General features: G+C 37.3%; 1 protein-coding gene across 4 annotated transcripts in view; it reads left to right on the top strand.

The window, feature by feature from the left end:
* Positions 1–18,977, top strand: part of CHRM3 (cholinergic receptor muscarinic 3) — a 455,157-nt gene that overhangs the window by 229,543 nt on the left and 206,637 nt on the right. For all 4 annotated transcript variants that reach the window (XM_081039305.1, XM_081039303.1, XM_081039304.1 and 1 more), the window contains exon 4: positions 6,111–6,212. The gene's annotated coding sequence lies outside the window, so the exon portion shown is untranslated. The remainder of the gene's footprint in view (positions 1–6,110; positions 6,213–18,977) is intronic.

Genomic DNA, 18,977 nt, shown 5'->3' with positions numbered 1-18,977 from the left:
TGTTTTGTGCTGAATTGCTTTGAAATTCGTCAATGTGTGCAGACTCGAAGCACCTCATTTTATTAGGAGTTTTCTACTACTTAGAAATGTGCTCTGTTCATCACATTAGGTCAATAAACTTTAAAATTTTAATTTGTCCTTTGCTTCTTCAGTTCCTTGCCCTTTGTCTAGAAACATTGCTTCCAGAAATCTTTCACAGAAAGACCATCTCAATCACATCTATGTTTCATAGACCACACATGTGGTATCTTTGTGATGATAGTAACTCTGCGTTGCTCTCGGGATAAAGTACAAATTCCCGAAGACCAGCGTTCAAGGTTTCCCCGCCTGGCTCCAACCTAATTTCCTATAGCTCAGCTCCATGTTATTCATCTTTATTTTTGATCCCAAGCCTTTGTTTTTATAGTTCCCCATTCCTGAAGCACTTCCCTCCTCTGTTATTTTATCAAGTGTACCCGTATTTTAAGATCCAGTTTATCTCACACAAAGCATTTCCTTCATTCTCAGTTTATCGTTTCTGAATCGATGCCTTCCCCACAGTGCAGAGGTACCCACAGTGTCACCTCAGTGCCGAGGTACCTCAGTGCCTGTAACACTGAGCACTCCAGAGGGTAGAGGAGACAGACATACGGACACACAGATATCCATATCAGATGCTTCTAGTGTAAACACACATATCGTTTGGACCATTTTACTTATCACATACTTACCTTTTTGACCAAAAGAGAACATAAACTTTTCAAAGGCAAGAGTGATCATTTCCACTTCACTTTATCCCACAAAGAACTTATGTGTCACTCTCTCTACCTGACATCTTTGGAATTACTAGATATAGGACATCTTGGAAAAGAAACAGGAGGAACATGACTCTGTTCTAGGAAAGTTTTGACCCTTGTTCTATACTCAAACTTTTTTCCCCTGTGCTGCTTTAACTCCTTATTTCTAAGGTGAAACATTTGCAAGAAGTTGTAGTTCAGTAAAGGAATCATGTCTGAAGGACCCTTGAGCTATGTGGGAACGGGGTCTTGTGCTGCTCTGTACAGCTCACGCTCTTCAGCACCCTGAAGCTTTATCGTTCCAGTTCCACGCTAAAAACAATTCCCAGTTCATCCATCCGTTCTGTTCGTTTCTAGAGAACAGAATTCTAATTTATCACATCAGAGTGTAACTGTTGAAAATAGGTTCTTTGTCTGTGATTAGTAGATGTGTTTTGTCCACTCGTGCTCATTAGGTAAACAGTTTGGGGTCTTATTCACAGGAACAACAGGTGGTTCTAGAGATAATAGGATCAGGGTGGAATGCTTTATCCATTTTATACAACACGAAGAAACTGAAAGGGACATTAATTTCTCTAAAGGGCATCCCTACCCACTTAGATGAACTCCACCTTCTACATAGTCTACACAGTTTCTGTTCTGACTGATTGCACCCTGAGCTTCAGTCTCCCTGGAAAATCTAAGAGGTCCTGTTAGCATGGAGCCTGTTCTCACTCGTGTTAGCCAGGAGCGGGCTCAGCACTTCCCAACCCAAACCCCATGTATGTGACCCGAGCTTGGAGCCAACTTTCCCTCCAGTTAGCAAGAATTTGATGCCTTAAAAGGGAAAGGTAGACTGAAGATTATTAAGTGCAATTTCCTTTTCCTTTTAAATTTTTTTCTACTGTGTCTTTCTTTGTGTTCATTGTGTTGAATTGGTTTCTTTGTTCTGTTGGTCTCAATCAACATGTTAAAGCAGACTATTCAACTTCACTTAACAGAATGTTGTTTCTCTACACTTTGTTTTGTCATTTGTGCCTAAAAGGGCCTCTCTTTTGCAGGCCAGGTTCACTGACATTCACAGAACCCGACTCCGAGATTTAACTAATGTTCTCTCAAATTATTCAGGTCTTGACGTCTATGGGTCACACATGTTGATTCCAAGATGAGAGCCGCTGTTGACTAAGATAAAAGGAGAACAGTAAAGGACGGCATAGAAAGTGTGCGAAAGACCCAGAAAGATGGTACACACACTCAGGATGAAAATGTTGAGAGGAGAGGCTAAAACAGACATCTGATGCCAACTAATGTACTAACAGGAATGTTTTATTAAAGGAATGCAATCCACTCGATGTTTGAATGCTTTAAATCAGAAACTGCAGACATGTTCACAATTAGACAGAACTGTGCATTCAAGCCTCTTCCCTCACCCCCTAGCTTCAGTACTTAGCAGCACACAGCCAACTTGTTTCTTCTGTATGGCACCCTTTCCCTCACAAACACTCAATTACTTTCAAACCAATGCAAGATGTCAATATTTCCTAATAAGCCTAAGTTAATATTTTAATATGGAAATTTTTAAATATTAGACTTTTAAGATATCAATTCTGATATCTTAAGAATAAGAAGCCAGGTAAAATTTTATTTTAATCAGTTGTATTGAGGTATAATGTATGTACAATAACAAGCATCCATTTAAGTATATATTTAGATAGGGTTAAACAAATTTACCACGTTTCTAAGATCAGTCATAGTATATGTGCATTATCACACAGAGTTCCCTCCCTTACAGCCTTTCCCAGTGGCAGACACACACCCACCCCACCTCCAGCCCCAGACAGACACTGCTCTGCTCTCTGGACCATACATTCGCTTTCTTTCTTCTAGAGGTTTATAGTAATGGAATCTACAATACGTGTACATTTTTTGGCACCCCCGTATTTAGTACCTACTGATAATCAGAACATACAATGTTACATACTGCTTTCTGTATCAGTATCCGTATTGCGACTTATTTATTACTTTAATGTCTACTTAACACACTATGGACTTAATATACCAACATATTCTGAGATGTCCGCCTGTGGGATACACACATACATTCTATTATTCACTATTATGGATAACGCTACAATGAACATTTTCCTACGTATACCATTTTCTAATTTTGAATTATTTCCCTGAGGTAATTTGTAAGTGGGATTACTAGGTCCAAAGATATGAATATATTTAAGGATTCTTAATAGAGATGTGGGTTAAATTGGTGATTCAATGGGCTGTATGTATCTACAACATCACCAGAAATATATGAGTTTATCAGTTCTTTCCTTAATAGTCTCATTTAGTTAGTACAATCTGTGTCACTTTTTGAAATTAGGATTTCTTTGCTTGCCATTGAGAATTTCACAATTTACATATTGCTTACTGTTTGAGAATTAGTGTGGCTTAATTGGGGAAGTCACTTACCTACCAGACAAGCATAAGTTCAAATCTCAACTCAGGTCACTTTGCATTGTGTATGAAGTGAATTAGCCTTTCAAAAAAAAACTATTTCTTCATATGTAAATTGCTGATTGTGCTGTCTGCTTCACAAGGTTATGGAAATGACATGAGTTAGTGGCTGGTTCATTAGCGAGGGGCACACAGGAATTGTTACCCCACCTTCCCTGGTCCATCTACAGACGCTCCCTATTCTTGCCAGGATCATTCATTCAAACTATTTGGTTTAAAGCTTCATAAAACCTGTGTCCTCACTCCAGAGTTTCCATCACAGAGGCTGATTGTCAGCGCCCCTCCCACCAGCACCAGCTGAAATAGATTGCGTATCTTGGGCCCCATGAATTACTGAAGTGTTTACACACATGGGAAATACACTCCAAATAAATGTCTTTCCATGGATTTCTCATTTTAGAATTCTGTGTGTAGTCCAGTTTCTCTTTGAAATGTCTTATCCAACTTTTCTTGCATGTTATTTCTCAGAGGTACTTTGATCTGTTTACTTACTCCTTTGTTTTGGTTTTGGGTTACCAGCGAAATCTTCTATCTGTTGCGTCCTACCCAAGAACAAGCTTACTTTTGTGGTAATGGAGTGTAGTTTGCCAGGCAGTTACAACGGCCAGAATTTGCGTATGTGGATGACACTGTCACTTGGATTTGTCTGTCTTATATCTAGTGTCTGTTTTCTGGGCATCACTGCTTACCTCTTGCTAAGATTGGTTTCTATGTTGAGGACCTTTGTAGCAGAAGTTGTCTTTATGAGCAGCCACTCTTCTCTGAAGCCAAAATGATTCCTAATATGTTGCAAGACATCAGAAAGCATCTAACAAGCATACATTGTCTAAATTAGAAAAGCATTGAAAATATAAATTTCTAGCCTCTTTCACGAGTGCAAGGCAGTGTGGGGGCTACCAAAAGATTTTTCATTCTCGTGATGAGACGTATTCTAAGCAGTTTCACTTTAGGATCTAAAAGAGGAAATGGGGGAGGAGGGAGAAGGGACAATATTCTCCAGTCTTTTCAGCCTCAGCATCTCTATTTCTCATTCTCCAGAGAAATCCACAGCTCTTTTAGGTGTTTTCTTTCTTACATAGGCCTCTCTGTATGTATCATAAGCAAGGTTTCTTCATTTTTTTATATTATTAAACTTGCTTTTTCCCCATCCCCATGCCTACCCTCCCCTGTCTGAATAGATGTGTCAATTCTAACTTCTTAACCACATCAAGCCCCTTATCCGCACACTACAGCAGCAAAGTTATCACGTGCTGATGTCTTCAGAGCTGAGGACCACAAATCCTGAGAGAGGCTCGTACGTAGCAGTTAAGTCCACAGAGGGAATTTGTGGATCACAGCTGAATTTAGACAGAATGACTGTTTTCTTTCATTGTTTCTGGACAGTACACAGTAGACAGCCATGTCTGCAATATGGCTTTACAAGAAGGCTATTACTGAAAATATCGAAACTCACAAGGTGAAAAAATATGGACTTAATCACAGCCTTGTGTTTCTACTCCATGCTTCCATTCCTGAGAGTGGAAGTAGGAAGGGCAATAGTGGAGACAGTCCTGTTTTGCCTGGAGCCCACTTTGCAGCACACACAGGAAGGCACTTGTCATGAAACTGGGATGGTAACTGTAATGGCCGCACCACATTCATCATTGCAGCATGTTTACTCTTCCTGAATCCTGGCCTCACGAATCTCTCCCTGCGGCAGAGGGAGGCCTAGCATCATCTCAACCTCTAGTCTCCTCGAATCCCTTTATGATCCTGGGCAAGCCCCTCAACCAGTTACACTGTCCTGCCTTGGGGAGATTGTGGAGCCAGACCGAGGTAATATTGTACAGGATTGTAGAAAAAGATGTTCAAATTCTGTACAAATATTGGGGCAAGTGCTTTTGTTTGTTCTGTTAGGCTGATTTATAGTCATTTAAATCTGTACAAGCACGTTCTGCCATTTCGATTGTGTACGTCCTGCGTGTCTCACATTGTCACAGGCCCCATAGGGCAGCTCTCAAAACCTGCCATTTGAACATGTGGCCTAGATGCTCTTCTCCTCCCTCTGGCCTCCACCTCCCTTGGTCCATTGGACACTCCCCTACTCAGCATTTGGACTCAGCTTAAAGTCCCTCTGCATGGTGACATCACCTCCGTGCCCTGTCTACAAGCAGGGACAGGCAATGACTAGTTCTCGGCACCCTACTTGGGGATAATCTGCATCCAGCTTGGCCTTTCCTACTTGACTGGGTTCTTTGAGGGCAGGACCAAGTCCCATTCATTTTACAACCTAATACCTAATTCATGTTATTTGCTCAGTAAATATTGATCGTAATGAGGAGTGAATATCAAACACTTGTTGCCATGAAATAACAAATTGAAGTATTAGGTAAGTGATTCCTTGTATATTTGCTATAAAACTTGTGAAGGAATCTCAACAGCTAGATTTCTATATATAATAGAAATATATGTTACGTGTACATATTAATACATTACGTGTACATATTAAGGGATGAATCTTATAGAGTATTCTCAACATTATTATTACTTGAAGTTTCAAACTGAGAATCTGTGACCATACGACAGAGACCACACGATGCGACCTCTGCGTGGGGAAGCAGATGGCACAAACTCATTGTTTCTTCAGTAACTGCTGAGATCATGCATTCAGCAGGGCAAGGACAAGCGTGTAGAAAAAAAGAGTTTCTTGATGAAATATATTTGGAAAGCACTGGGATAAATACCCATTTATGAAACCTATCACTTAATGAAAATCCCTTCTCACAATTTAGTGATCTAGGTTCCTGCTTTGCCTTGTATCACGTGTAGATTTATTTACCACTTCTTCATTTGTTTGATTTTCAGCTTTCATGGTGACATGGCACCTGATTTCTTTCTTCAGAGGAAGTTCAGCACACAGCACGGTCCTTAATACGCTGGGTTGGTTTGATGGTCTACCTGGAGTAGGTATGTAAAACCTCCACTATATCCTCCACCATTCCTTTGAATCATAACTATGGACACATATCCATTCCTGTTGTTCTTGTTGTTTTCTGAGGATGGAATTTGCTCTGAGGAGTAAAACTCATGTGTCAGAGATGACGTTTGTCTTGTCTACTTAGAAGTATGTGTGTTTAGTATGACATATGAGGTTCCTAAAGACCCATTCATCTTGTTTGTTATGTGATAAATAGAAATTAAGAATGCATTCATTCAGGAGAGAGGGGAAATTCTGTGCTCATGTGGTTCTTAAAATAATAAGACTTATCTACAACACCATGGAAATCAAGTATATGAAATCATGTATATGAGGTATACGTAATACCTGGTATGTTTGTCAGTGTAATATCTATAGTTCAAAATTCTAACTGAAAGATATAAACTTCTTTTTTCATCCAAAATTAGTCTAGGCTTAGACAAAACTGAGTGCTAAATTATCAAGTAAGTGACTATACATTGAATTAATTAATGTTCCCTTGATCCCTGAGGTTTTATGACAGTTACTACCTTGGTGTATCATGACATAAAAGCAAAAAATTCGGTATTTGACAGGGTTTTGTTTGGATTAATGAATTCTTTTGAAGGGAATAGAAATTAAATTTTCATAAGATATAAGCCTGTAGCTCCTGATTCAATCCAATTAAGACTCCTTGGATGAGTAGTGTGTGGGGGTATGTTATCACTTAGGGATACTTTATTACAGGATTCATTGCTGTCTCATATTCAATTATTTAAATACTATTAGGAATATGGCTGGTTTATTGATATGCTGGTACATATTTAGAAAAGTTTCCCATCTATATAGCTTGTATTTTCAAAAGTAAAACTCTATAACAGGTCGTGTGCCCACCCCTTTCTCTCCTCCAAAAAACCATGTTTGGGAAGTAATGCCGACCTGAGACTTAATTAGATATGAGACCTAGATTTACTGCTTAACGTATGACCTTGGTGACCATGGTTATGCTTTTATTAGAAAGAGTGTTATTACTTAATTCAGAAGAAAGGAAGGGAATGGGGGGTGGACTTAAGAGGGGATGACCAAGTCACTATTGCAATGCACCAAATGCACCAGATCACCTTGTTGTCATGCCAGAAATCCCGTTGTTAAAGGAGATACTTCCCTCTTCTTATCCTCTCCACATCTGACCCACTGTGTCCTCCAAGGCTAAGCTCTGACCTGGAGTCCTCAACCCTCCCTGTGATCAGATACCAGTGTCCGGGCTACACCCGCACAATGAAGTCCATACCTGTCAGGGTGCAGCTAGGTCTTCAGAAGTTTTAAAAAGCTCTTCAAATGATTCTAATGTGCCACTGGGGTTTAGAACCATGGCTGAATACCTTCCTTCATCTCTGTCATATGTCACTTACCTTCCCTATCTTCCACATTTGTCCTTAAATAATCTTCTCATTTCCATTCTTGTCCCTATTCAAGCTATTTTCCATCAATAGCTTGAATACTATTTTCCATCCAATATAAAAGTATCTGGTCACTTCCTGTTTAAACCTGTTCAGTAATAATAGTAATAATGATAATAGTAATAATGATGATAACTGATAATGATCATTTATACATTGGTTGGATAAAGAATCTGAATTCAGGCTTTGTTGGAAGACAAAGTCATTGAGATAGTAAGTTTCATGAGGAAAATAGGGGAAACTTCATGAAAGGTGCAGCTGAAGATGCCCAGGCAGGTTTATTCAACTCCTACCCCAGTACCTTCTGCTTCTCAGCTCCTCTAGGTGGTGACCCTCGAGTATTACCTACCTCTCCTACTGTCATCCATCAGTGTCCTGATCTCATACTACTATCAGGGTTTTATAATTTGGCAATGACGTTATTGTAAGATTGTTTTTATGGCACAGCAACCAAAGTATATTAATTGTCACCTCTTTGTAGTTGCATGAGTCACCCAGCATTGTAGGTTGATATTGGTAAGTTTTTATTCATAATAACAGAATTAGGGTTGTCTATCAGGGTCGGTTATAGATGGTGTCTTTTCTTCAGCTTCTCAGACATACAGACCTTCCTTTTCACCAGTCAATAATTAAATCCAGTGACTGATGTGAGCTGTAGTGGAGACTTTTTTTGTGTAAGAGTGATTGTTCAGTGATTGTATGGACCATTGTTTTAGCCACTGACATTTCTCATTAAACTCTAACCACACCATAACTGTAGATTTTACACTTACCACTGGAAGGGAAGAAGATAAGGTATCATCAGAGATTTACATCAAAAAAGATACCTTTGGGGGGTTTAGTGATATTATTTTAATAAGAGTTTTAAAAAAAATCAATAAATGCAAGGTGCATTGAAACTGAGTCGAAGCTTGGGTCTGTGTGAATACCCATTGTGTATAGCATAATCAACTTTTTACCCCAGAACCAACAGACCTAGTGCTAAGCTTCAGATCACACCAGTGCATCACCCAATCACCTCCACAAATGACACACCCAAAGGGCAGACTGGGCAGGTACCAGAGCCCTGATAAAGCTAACCTGCTCCATAGGGTCAGTGCCTGCATAACAGCTCTTCCACTGTAGTCACAGCCACTCCTCACAACCGATTAGCCCAGGGATCAATCCTTTCCATGAATGTACAAACAGCAACCAAGGTTCAGCTACAACAGGAGGGCACACACAACCCGTCAGATGACCGGGGATACTGCACCACTGGACCCCACAGGACACCTACTACATTAGGCCACTCCATCAAGACCAGAAGACATACCAGCTCTATCTAATACATAAAACCAAATACAGGGAGGCAGCCAAAATTAGGAGACAAAGAAATGAGAAGACAGAGAAAATGAAAGAACAGAACAAACTCCAGAAAAATAATTAAACAAAAAGGAGACAAACAATCTATCACATGCAGAGATCAAAACACTGGTTATAATATTGCTCAGTGATCTCAGGGAAGACTTCAACAAAGAGATAACAAATATAAAAATGGAGATAGAAAACATAAAAAGTAACCAGTCAGAGATGAAAAAGACAATAACTGAAATGAAAAATGCATTAGAGGGAATCAGAGTAGATTAGAAGAAACAGAGAATCAAATTAACTATTTTTTTTTTAATTAATTAGATTTATTGGGGTGACAATTGTTAGTAAATTTACATAGATTTCAGGTGTACAATTCTGTATTATATCATCTATAAATCCCACTGTGTGTTCACCACCCAGAGTCAGTTCTCCTTCCATCACCATATATTTGATCCCCCTTACCCTCATCACCCACCCCCCACCCTCCTTACCCTCTGATAACCACTAAATTATTGTCTGTGTCTATGAGTTTTTGTTTCTCATTTGTTTGTCTTGTTCTTTTGTTGTTTTGGAAGGTAAGGTAGCATAAAACACCCAGTCAGAACAGCAAAAAGAAAAAAGAATCCAAAAAAATGAGGATAGTTTAAGAGGCTTCTGGGGCAACATCAAGCCTACCAACATTCACATGATGAGGGGTCTGGGGGGTACCAGAAGAAGGAAAGAGAGGAAGGAATTAAAAATCTGTTTGAAGAAATAATGACTGAAAACTTCCCTAACCTGGTGAAGAAAATGAACATAAAAGCCCAGGAAGCACAGAGTTCCAAACAAGATGAACCAAAAGAGGCCCACACCAAGACACATCATAATGACAACACCAAAGGTTAAAGACAAAAAGAAAATTAAAAGACATAGGGTGGCTGAATGGATAAGAAAACAAGACCTTTACACATGCCGCCTACAAGAGACTCACTTTAGATTGAAAGACACACACAGATTGAAAGGAAAGGGATAGGAAAACATTTCATAAACTCATAGACACAGACAATAATTTAGTGGTTACCAGAGGGTAAGGGGGTGGGGGGTGGGTGATGAGGGTAAAGGGGATCAAATATATGGTGATGGAAGGAGAACTGACTCTGGGTGGTGAACACACAATGGGATTTATAGATGATGTAATACAGAATTGTACACCTGAAATCTATGTAAATTCACTAAAAATTGTCACACCAATGAATTTAATAAAAAAAAAAACATTTCATGAAAAAAAAAACCTGGTGTAGCAATATTTATATCAGGCAAAATAGGCTTTATAGACTTTAAAACAAAGGCTATTCCCCTATAACAAGAGACGGAGAAGGACCCAGTAATTCCACGTTTTTTAATTTATCCAAAGAAACCCAAAACACTAATATGAAAAGATATAAGCATCTATATGTTCACTGCAGCATTATTTACAATAGCCAAGATACGGAAGCAACCTAAGTGTCCATCAATGGATGAATGGATAAAGAAGTGGTGCATATATACAATAGAATATTACTCAGCCATAAAAAATAAGAAAATTTTGCCATCTGCAACAACATGGATGGACCTAGAGGGTATTATGCTAAGCAAAATAACTCAGACAGTGAAAGAAAATTGCCATATGATATCACTTATATGTGAAATCTAAAAAAACAAATGAACAAACAAATCAGAAACAAACTCATAGATACAGAGAACAGTTTGATGGTTGCCAGATCCGTGGGGTTTGGGGGCTGGGTGAAAGCGGAAGGGATTAAGAAATAGCAATAGGCTGTTACACCATAGTCACAGGGATGTAAGATATAGCATAAGGAATATAGTATAATAAAAATTACTGTAATAATGATCAGATAGATACTAGATTTATTGGCTTGATCGCTTTGTAAGTTGTATGAATGTCTCATCACTATGTTGTACACCTGAAACTAATATAATGTTGTATGTCAACTGTAGTTGAAAAATAAAACATAATTTAAAAAATATTTGTAGAATGATTGAATGAATAATTCAAATACATTTTAATTTTAGACACAAGCAGATGAAATTATACCAAAACTGGGAACTGACTTAGCCAAGAAACTAGATACATAAAATAATGAGTAATAAGTGGTAATTCGTCAGATTAGAGACTGTAACTGATATTGTCTACTGGAGCAGAGATGGGCATTATTTTTAAGGAATCTGGACAAAGTCAGAGGGCCAGAAAGCTAACATGTTGGTTAGCAGCTCATCCTGGTTTTGTTAATACATGGCTGTTTACTTCGCTGCCTTCTTCAGTAATATTTTCATCTTTAATTTTTTTTCCTGTAACGTGAAGGAGGTGTTCTAGTAAAGACTCCTGATTGAGGTGCTTTATCTGCAAATATTTACTGGAGTCATGTGGACAAACTTTAAGAGGTGAGCAATATTACAACATTGCTGTAAATACTAGTTGGTGCAGAAACAGCTGCACTGTGCCAGACCGCTTCCAGTGTTGTCCAATCAGGTGACATGGCACCCAGATAAACTCCAGGGGACACTTGAATTGTTCCCAGGCCTCCATCTACTTATCTGTTAAGTCTCTGACTTCTCTTGGCAAAGTTTAAACCCAATTACACATGATATGGTTTATACATTGCTTCACTTTTGCATTTCAGAAAAAAAATAGATGGTCCAAAATGATCGGATGGTCTTATCAACAGTAATGTAAACCCTCATGCATAAAGTTATTTTCTCAGCAGTTGTATAATTTCACTTTGAATTTAAATTGCATTCTTAGTATAACAACATTCTGTTCCTCAGGGAAAAGTAATTTAATATATTTAGAATTTCTAAATTGTAATCCCATATGGGGGAGATTTTAAAAGCAAACCATTCTTCTTTATCAGAGTATTAATAATATGACAAATGATAACTTTGGTGTCAAGGGTTCTGAAATCAAGAACTTTCCCATATTTAACTTGGCCATGTCAAGGTTAAAACATATTTTTCTTTACATTATTAGCTTTTCTAAGCGTTTTCATCCTCTACTCTTTACTTGTTCTTATTTATATACCTGTTCTCTGCTTTCTTTTTTTTTTAAACAAGAAAAAAATATTTAGGTGGTTTATAACAAGAATAAAATAATTATAAATGAAACAGAAAATTAGGGCAGGACAAATATGAATAACACTGGAGACGTATCAGTCACAAATAGGAAGACCCCAGAGCCTACAGTTGCTAATGTTGATCCTCAGACTTGACTCTAAGCTTTTTAGTAGCTAATGTAACATTTCGTTATATAATTTTGTTATCTTCAAAAAAGAAAAACAGCCCAAGAAAAGCAAAGCTTTGCCTAACATTAAAATATTCATTCTCTAAGAAAAGAAATTACATCCCTGATAGGCATGGAGGTGAAAGCAGGCTGATGATACCCCAGGGCCGATGGACACATCTGGCAGGTATATCTGTCTTCACCCATCTTACTTATATTTGTAGTCAGCTCATGGTTGAAAGAAATTCATTGAAGTCAGGATTTTGTGTGATGAAATCCTTTGGCCTTTTAACCTCAATGGTCCCAGAGGTCTTGATTTTGTCTTCCTTTCTCTACCACTCTCAATTAAATTTCGAGTGTTTCATGGAATCAAGTTAAAGCGGTAGTTTCCACATTGCTGTCTAGGTCCTCATAAAATTATTTCAAATTATGTAGTTTATTTCATTAGGCATAAAATTGTGTGTTTGCCTAACACCGTATTTATTAGATATCTGTATGTTTAATTTTGTTACCCTTTAAGCTTTTGAAAAATGAGCCAGTCTTTATGTATTTTTGAGAACATTGAACAGTGAGAAGTAAACTGCCCCTTACTGTACTAAATAACAACTCTTTGTATTAGTGGAACAGACTTTACATGATTGTCCTTCTCTTCAAATATACCTCATTTTAAATCTTTATAGCTTTATATCAAAGCTATTGTAACGTAAAAACTGTTGTGATTGATCTTCATAAAAGTATGGCACACAATTTGATCCTTTTAAGAAGGAAAGAAAGGGGAGTCACATATTTTGCAAGCAACATTCTATGCGATGAAGAGAGTTAGAAATACTTGTGGATGAATTCTGGCCTTAAAAGATTGAAAAGACTATTTTCAATATAGAAAAACCAGTGGAAATAGATCTATAGGAAAAAATGAATCATCAATAAAACAGCCCTTGCCTATGTTCATGCATAGCTTATTTCCAAATATTTCATTAAACCATACACAAAGTGTTAAAAAAATGCAGCGAATAGAACCAAGTAGAATGGCCCAAGTCTCACATTAATATTCTTCTTCCACTAGTTACCTATGACTTTGGGCATAGTCTTCACTTCTGGTTGCAATACATTTGCTTCCTGTTTAGGAAAAAAATACAGAAGTCTGAGAGCTTGTCTCAAAGTTGTAAACAAAATGTTATCATGGTCGTGCTGGAAGCTGTCCTTCTGGGATACATTTTCAACTAATAAAGACCATTTTACACTAAGCTGTTTGTACTGCAGAGCAGTTACCACAATTTTATCTGCTCGACCATCTCATATTTTCGAGGTACTGCTGTGATCCAGTACCTAGGCAGTCCCCTGACACATATTAATTATCGTTACTTCAGGTTATCTAATTTAATCGCCAAAGCAGCCCTGTGAGATAGATAATATCCACAGTTTACATATAAGAAAAACGTATTACAGAAAATTGTCAAGAGTAATTCCCATTCACTTCCTAAAAGGGAGAAACCTGATAACCTGAACTTTTCCTTTCTCTCAATGCAAAACCCTAATCATCTAAATCAATGCTTCTCAACAAGGGCGATTTTGCCCGATAGGGGACACTGGGCAATGTCTGGAGCCTCGTTTGGTTGTCCCAGAGGAGAGGTAAGTGCTACTGGCATCTAGTGGGCAGAGGCCAGGGATGATGCAAGCTTCCTAAAATGCATGAGATTTCCCCCCACCCTACCCCCACCCCACAACAGGGAATTATCCAGACCAAAGTATCCATAGTGTCAAGGTGGAGAAACCCTGCTCTAAATAACTGCCTTGAGGAAAATATTCAGTAATCAGGGAAAGGATACATAGGTGAATAAGACAAGGCAGTGCCTGGAGAGTGTGTGCATATTCTGAGATGGGGACCTTGGAGAGAGTGAGATTGGAGGCTGGACAGGGAAAGTCAAAAGGGAGCATGTCTTTGCAGATGGAGCCAAGAAGAGATGCATGTGGAAATATGTATGTAAGGGAGCCTTTTTCCTTTTAAATAGAAGATGATGTCTGCACTCGGAATATCATGTCGTTTCATGAGAGACAAAGGTAGAGATAGTCTGTCTCCATTGCAGTCTCTACTTGTATTTTGGGTTATCCTCGGTTTCCTACAACTGAACTGTTGAGCTGTTGCTACTTTCACTCGCACCATTGGTCGTAGCCTTCTCTTGCTCTAGCCTCACCTCTGCCTACCTTCTCTGATTTCACATTGAACCTCTAAGAGATGTCATGTCCCACCATGTTCTCAGGGCTCTGTCTTCCTTCACATCTGTGTTTCAGTTGTAACAACCATGGAACCCCAGCCAGGACTTCTGGCTCTATAATTTGAGAAGAGATATTTAACTTCTCTGGGCTTCAGTTTCTTCATCTAAAAATGAAAACAGAAATATTTTCCTGGGATTGTTGTGAGGAATACATGAGCATTTTATTCTTAAATATCTTAAATAGCTTAAATATGCTAACTTCTCAGTTTCCTTCTAGAGACCTTCCATTGGCTTTCTCGAAAGAAAGGCAGTTTTGTAACCTGTAGTCCATGTTCATCCCCAAAGAGTACAAACAAAAACAATGATAAAAACTTCCTGTGCTGCTTCTCCCATATTCTCAAAATTTGTTCTATCTTTGACTCACTCTTCTTCCACCGTCTTGCTGTTTCTATCATCTAGCATCTCAATGGAATGACTCAAATATCCTCTTTAATCATCTCCTCAATTGTCTCTTTGCCACCGGTTTTTCTCACTCCAATCATTCCTCAGTGCTGATTCCAAAATAATCCATATCTTCACCAAAAAAAATGGACCACATGTTACCTCTCTACCTTATAAACTGTTGACTCCATCATCTTACAAACTGACTAAGTTCCTATGCAAGCTCATCTCAGCCACTCCCTTCCATGACTCCTGTATACGTCCCACCATTCCAGTGTCTTACTATTTCCAGGGACTTATCCAAACACTGCTTGTACATGCTGCTGGAGCCACTGAACCCTTTTCCTACCAAATCTGTTGTAACCTTTAAACCCAGATTAAATCTCACCTGTTCATTGATGCCTTTCCACCTGCCCTGCTCATCTTTTCCACAAGTGAGCCCTTCCCTCATAGTTACTCAGCGCTTACACTCTGTATTTTAACTTACTGATTTCCTTGATCACTCCCCCTTCAGACCATGAGTTCCTGGAGGTCTGGGACCCTCATATTATATTCATTCTAGTATTCCTAATGGCAGTCCTAAATGGTCACTAAACAAATGCTTTATTATTGAATAAATGCTAAGTGATCCATGAAGCCCTCTAGATTTATCATGCCCTTCCAGCTAGAGAGGTGATGCAATAAATAAATTTCCCCAACATTCTGGAGCATCCAAAAGGATTAGCAGTGAGTTGAATTCATTTGAGCTTTCACCCTCCCACCCTTTTTCACTTGGAAAAAAGTTCAATAGAGAAAAATGTAATGTGCCCACCTCCTAAAACTTTAACATCTTTTGTAAGATGTAGAGTCATTCAATTTCCTTTATTATTTATTAACGTAAGTACTTAGGAAATAATTATGGGACAAAGGCTATCACTTAGGGTCAGATGTCATCCATCCATTCAACAGATTCATATTGATTGCCAAATGTGTGCCAGATAACTTGGAATATCATTTTCTTAATAATACTATTTTAATAACAATAGTAATTTTTTGAAAATTAATGAGACGTGAGATGTATCCCCTATGGCCCAAGAATAATTAATGGATTAATTTGTGCTAAGAAAACATCTACCAGTTTTATATTTGGTCTTTAAATGTATTTGTTAATGAAGCCCTTTTAATGGAAGCTGATTTTTCCTGTGCAACCCCAGTGCTAGGTCAGACATTATCCATCACTGCGATTCATTAGAGAAGGTACTCAGGAAGAGCACTATCACGCAGTGCTGTTATGGCACTGTCTTTCTGAGTAAATTAGATCACACTGATCCTTAGATACTCTTTTTAAAAATCAGTCTATGCATTGTTAAATTCATTCCTTTTATGTTTTCAACTCTTTAACATTGAAAAAAACTTAATAAATTTATGGTCTTCGTATCATAAAACCATAAAAATCTGCCTTAACTAATGTTAAGTGTGACAAATTTTAACCAGGCGCTCTCAAGAAATGTATGCATTAGAGTTTATAACTATAGTCTTACCACCATCAATACTGCTGTTTCTGATTCCATACTGGATATTTCACCCTAATACACAGAACTGTCTGTCCTTAAGGTTGTTGCCAGTCTGCAAAAAAAATTGGTGATTTTGATTTGTCTTTTACTATATTGTAATGTTTTTCATTGATCTATGTGCAGAAGGGACTAATATAATATTAGCCTTCTCTTGCGCCAGCCTCACCTCTGCTACCTTCTTGGATTTCATATTGACATCTCTTTCATAAGAGATGTCATGGCCCACCATGTTCTTAAGGCTCTCTCTTACTCCATTTCAGTCATAAAAGCCATGGAACCATAACCAGGATATATATTATATATATTATATTAATATGTATATAATATATATAACATATATATTATATATAACATATAATATATAATTTTATTATATATAATAATATATATTATACATAATAGATCTATAAATATCTATAAATATATATATTTATATAACATATATTTTATACATATTTTATATATAATATAATATATAACATATAATATATATAATAAATATTATATATACTATTTTATATATAATATTTTATACATTAATATAATAATTTATATATAATGTGTATGTTATAATGTAATATAATATATTATAAGAAATATATATTTATTTTTTTCCCCCATTGACTTAGCAATATTGTTTTGGGTTTTTCCTAAAAGTATTTTACCACAGTGGTAAAAGATTCCAGGACTAACTATTCAAACTCTATTATAAAATTATGAACACAGTATTTAATGTTTTAAATGCCATACATTTTAATGCTAAGCTTATTCAAGTCCACTAAGCATATTGTATTTATTTGTACACACGTCCCTCTTCCTTTAAGACTAACAGCATAGTATGTCGATGTATCTATGGTTTAAAAGCGCTTCCCCATAGTTAGTGGCGTAGTGTACTGGTTATGGGCATACATTTTGCAGTGAGGAGCTCAGGGTTCAAGTCCTGGATTAAAACCTACCAATTGCGTGTCCCTGTTTCCTGACCTACCTTAGTTCTGCTTTCCCATCTGCCAGTGACGGTAATTAGGCCCACTTTACGGATGGGCATACTGTTGAAAAGCCTTAATGAAATAAGGTTAGAAAGGACTTGCTCTGTGTAAGACTTCAGAGGACAGTGATTTTAATTTTGACATCACAGAGGCCCTTCATGGTTCAATTTTATATCAAAGGGAGGGATGGAGAGAAAAAATTATGTCTGCAGGGATTGGGAAGTGCCTAACTTACAGTCTCAAAGCTTCGGAGGGCCAGCGTGAGGGCTCCCTTCCCCAGACCTGCACCAACTCCAGGCCCCGTGCTCCTGCAGGCCTGGATTTTTGCATCCTCTACATTCTGAAAGTTAGTAAGCACTCCAGAAACACTGGGTGGTAATGCATTTAAAGAAAATGTGGACAATTGATCAATTCTAAGGATTGCTATGGAGAATAGAAGTCGTAGATGAGCACATGACGAGTCCTTGTGCCACATGTGAGGAACTGAGGCTGTGCTGTGCCCACAGCCCCAGGGCAGGCATCCTGTTCCTCGTTTTCACTTTCCCAGTACTTAAGAGAGTGCCCAGTGCACACACTCAGCACACTTTGGTTTAATAACTCAGTAAGTAGATGAAGTTGAGTAACAGAATTGTTTTAGTGAAATATTTTTAGGTTTAGAAAAATTGTTGTTATTTTTAATGACTAACATTTTGGAAAGAACATATACCTTAGAATAGATTTTTATTCTAAATGCTAACTGCATTCTTCTTTGCTAGATTCAGTGTAAAATTATATAGTTACCTTAATTCTCCCTTCAGTTTATTTTATTTTTCTTCTTTATAAACAGCTGGACTTTATTTTATAAATATTTTTAAAATATAAATCCTTTTTTTAAGACTCTTACTGAAATAGTATAAAACTTTTCTGGTGAGTACTAAATTAATAGAAAACCAAAACTTACACTTTTTTGTTGTCTGTTTTATATAGTATATAACTCAAATTCAGGTAACAAAGTGTTGATAGTGCCTTTGAGGAATCTATGTTGTGAGGTGATATACAAAGAGACTCAAAAAGGACAATGACAGATACTTCTAAAGTCCTTTAAATCATTCTGTATTCTTAGAGTAGCTAATCTTGTACTGTAATATCATTTATTCTCATTGTTGAAATTCAGATGAAAGATATATCACTTTGGTCCCAGTATTGTAATAAATTCACTATTGATGAAGTGACAGTTGGAGATTTAGTTCAAAACCTAAAGGGTGAAGATAATTTAAAAATACTATATATGTGTATACATTATAAATATACTATATATATTATGTATAATATATATAGTGCCTCTGTATGTATATGTGTGTGTGTGTGTGTGTGTGTATCTGCTATATTTGTTTTAAAATAATGTAAACTTTTCCAGTTCTCTCCATGGGAGTTTTAAATAACAATTAAAGTAAAAATGTGTTTTGTTTGGATGTAACTAATTTGTATTGTTCAAAAATACAGAATGAGACTTCTCAGTTCATTTTCCTTCAGGGGAG

Source organism: Rhinolophus hipposideros (assembly GCF_964194185.1).
Source record: "Rhinolophus hipposideros genome assembly, chromosome: 26".
NCBI classification, from domain to species: Eukaryota; Metazoa; Chordata; class Mammalia; order Chiroptera; family Rhinolophidae; genus Rhinolophus; species Rhinolophus hipposideros.
This window is presented reverse-complemented; position numbering and strand designations above follow the sequence as displayed.